This window comes from Ctenocephalides felis, unplaced genomic scaffold (genome assembly GCF_003426905.1).
Source record: "Ctenocephalides felis isolate EL2017-DRISC unplaced genomic scaffold, ASM342690v1 CF-g0.4_SCAFFOLD_03571, whole genome shotgun sequence".
NCBI lineage: Eukaryota > Metazoa > Arthropoda > Insecta > Siphonaptera > Pulicidae > Ctenocephalides > Ctenocephalides felis.
Window position 1 is genome coordinate 23363623 of NW_020539725.1, and position 6323 is coordinate 23369945.

Genomic DNA, 6323 nt, shown 5'->3' on the forward strand with positions numbered 1-6323 from the left:
TGATATTATACATGAATGTTAACGGAATGGTTCCATTTTTGGCAGCTCTTAATCTCCCCAAAATGCAAATTTTTTGTTTTCGAAGGGCGAGCTATATCAGATCGTAACATAAATGAATATTAAATTTTTTTAATTGCTTGAAAAATAAATATGGCCTGCTGAAAATGGTATATGCCGAAGAGTTACTTATTACTCGTATATGCATGAGTACTAGCATATTCCAGAGTATATTGTCCTTTGAAAAAAAATTTTTTTTCCTCATAATGCTAAACAATATTTGATTTAATTGGAGGTTCTTTCTAAAATGCAGTATTACTATGATCATTAAAATCTTAATTGAACATTATTTAACACATTTTAATTATTATTTTAAAGATACCAGGTAGAGTCTGACTGTAAAATGAGTAAATCGAGATTTTTGAGTTCCAATGTAACTAGCCAGTCTATAAGAAGTGCATTTTTAGAACCTCTATACTAATTTATGAATAGATATTATAAATTCTATAAACTGCATATGGTATTATATAGTTCAATACTACGAAGTCCAAGTAATTTTCCTCATAAGCTCAAGGCTAATCTATGGTATAATCTATAATTTACAATAAATTTCTAGTTTTATATTGCACAGGTCAACAAAGAAAATGGTGCAAACGATTGTAATGCTGTTTTTAAGTATATTTGGGGGCTGATTTAAAAAATGAAATTGATTTTTTTCTATGAGCTTTAGTTTTCAAGATATGATATATAAGGAATGAAAGTACAAAATAGTAATATAATTCAGAATTTTATTTTAATGAGATATGCCTACTCGTACATACAAACTCACAAGACCCATTCGGCCTTAGTTGGGACATTAGTTGCCATTGTGAAAAGTTCTTTTCCCTGACGACCTAGAATGGATCTGGTTTCGGCAACTTCTTTCCAAGTTCCAAACTAGAGCTGATACAAAAAAATTGTTTGCAGATTTGAAATTAGCGCAACTATAAGAATCAGCTTTAATATTTGATGCACCAAACAAAAAAAAATTGTAGGCCTGTGTTATCAATTCTTCTTAAATATTACTCTATATTAATGATTTTTGGTGTTCAGTTGAACTTAAGTTAATGAATGCATTTAAAATATCTATTACAATTTACATAAATTGTGACAGAAGGTTCATTTATCTATTTTTTTTACTGTTCACATAAATTTTTTTTACTCGTTATACGGGCTTGCTAATTTAGTGATTATAACGCTATGGGATTTCAAATGAAATTTCCAGGTTCGATACCCGCCTCAGAGATAAAAATAACCATTCTCCTGCAATGCTGCATCAATAAAAAAAATTATCAGTATTACAGAAATTGTAATAATACATTTATCAAAAAAATCAATTTGTCGATTTTCCAATAAATGTTATATGTTGTGTTATATTTGTGACTATTTAGAAATTTTGTTTTATGTCCATCTTATAAATTTCTCATGTTCACATAATTTTAAATTTATTACCAAAACTACAATTAGCTTTAATAGGTAATTATTTTTAAACACTTGTTAATTAATTTTTCTTATATAATTATTTAAATATCACTAATCGTTATTTAATTATATTCCAACCTATGAATTTCGTTTCTTGTGTAAACAGATTGAATTAATCAATAATGCATTTTCAAGTTTATTTGAATAACTTTCGAATACTATATTTAACAGCAAACAAGCTTCCGGCGTATTCGCTTCATAGAACGATTCGAAAAGGTGTTAAATTAGCGAAACTGAATAGCCATAGGCTATTTGTACATATTTTGTTTCTCAAAAATTTTAAATATGCATTTTGAAATTGTGGTCATTGTCTTGATTCTATTGTCCTAACTTTCACTATAACTGTATTTTTAAGGAAATATTTTTCATATTCACATTGAAGTATATTATACGCATTATAGTTCATATAACTTTGCATATAATATACTGCTGCCGCCTGAATTTGAATTATTGTGGTCTTAAGAGGGCATTCTAGTGTACCAATACAAAAAAAATGTTTTTTTTCATATTTTAAGATTTAAGAATATGTGTACGAGAGGCTTTTAAAATTTAAATTATTTTCAGAAAGACAGCTGTTCATGATAATCCTCTTCTGTTTCCTCCCTTTTGCGAAACTATGTACGCGTTTTCTTGAAAACTGTCTTTTTCAATAGATTGCCCACGATTTATTGAATTCTACTGGACCGGTTCACTTGAAATTTTCAGAAAATCCTTTTTATAGACTTCTCTCGAGCACATACTAGCCTCAACCCCAAAATAAATTTTCCTACTTTATAAAATTTGAGAAACTTAAAATAGTAAGTGGTAAGAAAATTATTTTTTTTTCAAACAGTCGCCATTTTGACAATTTTTTGTTAACTTAATCTTAGTAATATGACATTGACATCATTCTAGATTTTTTTTCATTTTAGATTACTAGAAGGGTTGCAATCGTGGGCACGGTCGCGTGTGAATTGTTAGAGACCCCCTTCAATAACTGCTAATTTTTAAAATTAATTTCTATTTTTTTCACGTTTTTCTTTGTTCTTGTAACGTTGAATAAACTATGAAAAAATGATAGTAAAAAAATTATCGTGATGATTTAAAAATGATCTAAAATTCATGCCTACACTAGAATAATACCTCGTACCCCCTTGATGCTGTATATCTCATTTAATCCAAAAATGGCTATTTAAAATTTATTTATACATTTGTAGTGTAATTTTATTTAGTCCATTTTTTTTTTTTTTTTTTTTTTAAACAGTCGCTATTTTGACAATTTTTTGTTAACTTAATTTTAGTGATATGCCACTGACATCATTCTAGATTTTTTTTTTCATTTTAGATTACTAGAAGGGTTGCAATCGTGGGCACGGTCACGTGTGAATTTTCTGAAACCCCCCTCAAAAAACTGCTAATTTTTAAAATTAAGTTTTTATTTTTTACTTTTTTTCTGTACTTTTGTGACGTTGATAAATAAATTATGAAAAAATAATAAAAAACGGATAGTTCTTACGATGATTTAAAAATTCATGCTTTATATCTCATTCAATCCAATAATGGCTATTTAAAATTTATTTAATTCATTTGTAATGTAATTTTTATTTAATACATTTATTTTGAAATGAAAATGATATAGCATAATCTAATTATATTGAAATTATAACGGCCCAAGATTTTTTTTTTATAGCTTTAAATAAATAAATACTGGAATTTCACGAGTTTTCTTCAGATTGTCAGCAAAATATCATATAAACGAAGTTTGTGAGATTTTGACGTATTTTACTTTCGCTAAATGAATGAGAGAATGTTACGAGAAATGCCGGCGAAGTTTTTTTATCAGTGTTTCTTAACAAATTTATATTTTGAATATAGATTCAATTTTTTTATTTATGTTAATGTTACGACGAAGAGCATATCTTTTGGTTAATTAATAATAATTAAAAATTAATTAAACTGTAAGGGCACTTTTATGTACTTATACCCAATAATATGTTATTTTCACAAACATCAATTATTTTTACAAACAATATTCAAACAACCACCTGTGGATAAGTGATTTATATAAAAAAACGTGCATGGCATCGTGCTTTAAGGCAAATTGCTGGTAGTTCCCGTACCGTAATTAAAAATCTTGGTACGGAACCCAAAATAGTTTACACAAAATGTATACATATTATTAAAATCTCTGTAAAATCTCTGATAATTTGACATTTTTTTAAATTATTTTTATTGAGAGTCCATAACCGCTGGACCTGCCTTCCCAAAAATTTAATCAGTTCTTCATCTTGTCAATACAAGTAAAATGTTTTTTGAATGATTAAAATCGGACGCTCGACCTGCTTTCGCCAACGGCTAGACCTGCCTTCGCCAAAAACTGATCAGCACGTCTCCTTATCAATACGAATCAATTGTTTTCGTTGAATTGTTCAAATCGGTTGATCCGTGTTCCCGAAATGGTCGACGAAAATTTGTCCCCGCACACACACACACACGCATACGTCCATTTTTTCTAAGGTATGCCAAAATATTCAGAAACCTTTGAAACGTAAAGATATATAAAAATTTCCATTTTCGATTTTTTTGCGATTACTATAACTTAACCTACGGGAAGTTAAAAATTATATTTTATATGAATAACAATCTATTTTAACACTTCACGGTCCAATCTGTTCTAACCTAGTTTCCGGGCATTTTCAGAGGTATTAGATTCAAAGTGTTAAGCCCGGTGTTAAATATACTATATTAACCACTTGTGAGTTACTGATTTATATAAAATCTTTCAACACTAGGATATAATATGCAATATTACCATTATTTTTGCATTGAAAACAAATAGTTTAGGAATCTTCGTCAATACTATCGGCCGTTGACCTATCCCATGGTTCCGATACGTAAGCTGGAAAAGAGGACCGGCTTCTTTTTTTCTCGATGCTTCATCAGTTGCGATCTACGCTCTCGAGTTCTCAGACAACTGTGAACCGAAAACGATATTTTGAGTATAATAAATGAATACATTCCATTTAATGGAATCGTTGCTTGCTCTTGGTCTTCTAATTATTGTAATTAATATTAGTAATCAAAAATGAATTTAGCGCCAATGTTTTCTGAATGAAGAATATTATTTGGATTTAAGAATGATTATTGCACATATTCTCGTAGATAAAACGATTTTGATATCTTTATGTGTCAAGGATAAAAATATTAAAACTTGGATTATAATGTTTGTGTAGTATGTCTTGTTTAAAAAAAATTATTTACAATTATTCTTTTTATTTATATAAAATATGTACAATTATTTTCAAGATATTGAATATTAATTGAATTCTTGACTAGTAAAAATTAAACATATACAAAATTTATTAACTTCCCGTAGGGTAAGTTATTATAAGGGGCCGAAAATCGAAATTGAAAATTTTTACATTTCTCGACGTTCTGAAGGTTTCTGAACATTTTGGCATACCTCAGAAAAAATGGATGTGTGTGTGTATGCATGTATGTATGTATGGATACAAATTTCCAGTCACGTTTTCAGGCGCACTGATCAACCGATTTGAATGGTTCAAAAAACATTCGATTCCTATTGATAGGAAGATGTGCCGATTAGTTTTTGGCAAAGGCAGGTCCAGCAGTTACGGAGATAAAGAGCAAAGAGTGCAGAAAATAGAAATCGGGTTTTTGAGAGAACGAAGCATCGGATTTGAATGATCTAAAAAGCATTCAATTAGTAATGATTGGGAGAAGTGTTTATTAGTTTTTGGCAAAGGTTAGGACTAGCAATTTCGAAGATATGGAGCTAAATGTGTAAAAAATGGCAGTTTTTGAGAGAACTAAGCGTCCGATTTAAATGATTCAAAGAACTTTCTGCTTGTCTTAACAAAATAATTGATTTTGGAAAAAAACATTTTTTTTGTATATCGAAAATAATTCAGATTTTTATTTTAATTTTGACTATAGTTCTAATATACTTTAAACAAATAATTTCAACTTTGCAATTCAGTTTATATAATTCTTATAAATATTAGACAATGTTGCAATATTAATAATAATCTATTTGAAAACATTCAGTATTCCTCGAACATTTCGTTACGGTACGGGAAGTTCCAGCAATTTGCCTTAAGGCACGATGCCATAGTATATGTATTTGTACCTTAAAATACAATTTTTCTGCAACGATATCGAGAGAGTAATTTCACTGATTGTAGTTTTGTCAATAAATTATTTCACTTTTACTACATATAAATAATTGTTTTTTACATAGCATACATATTGCACATTAAGTTGTATTCGAACCCTATTGATGAAGAAATAGTTGATGGAATAGTCCAACTGTTTTGAAGTTACGGTGAAAAAAGCGCAAAACCTGATGATCAAAATTCTTCTTTATAGAGATTCTTTTTATAGAGATTTAAATATGTATATATTTGTTAATACATTATAATTGAAAACTAATTCTACTTCAAACAAACCGTCTGTCTTTGTGAAAATATTACCTTAGCGTTTTGTACTAATATGTACTACTTGACGATTGCAAATTTTAATTTGTTTAATCATTTCATTCAGAAAGCGAATTTCATTCAACAATTCTCTAGTGAAGTTCGCTTTCTAAAAGCACATACCTCAAATACTTCTTATTGTAGTCCCCAATGTATGGATTAAATATCATAATATATATTATTATCATGAGATTATATTATACTATTTCTGAAATTCGTGGTTTTTAAGTTCTTTAGACAATTCCTCATACTGCAAGCTGTGACTTCCAGTGAAGCTTTCATGTTTTATTCAGAAATTTAATATCTAACAGTTAATGTTTTCCGCCAACA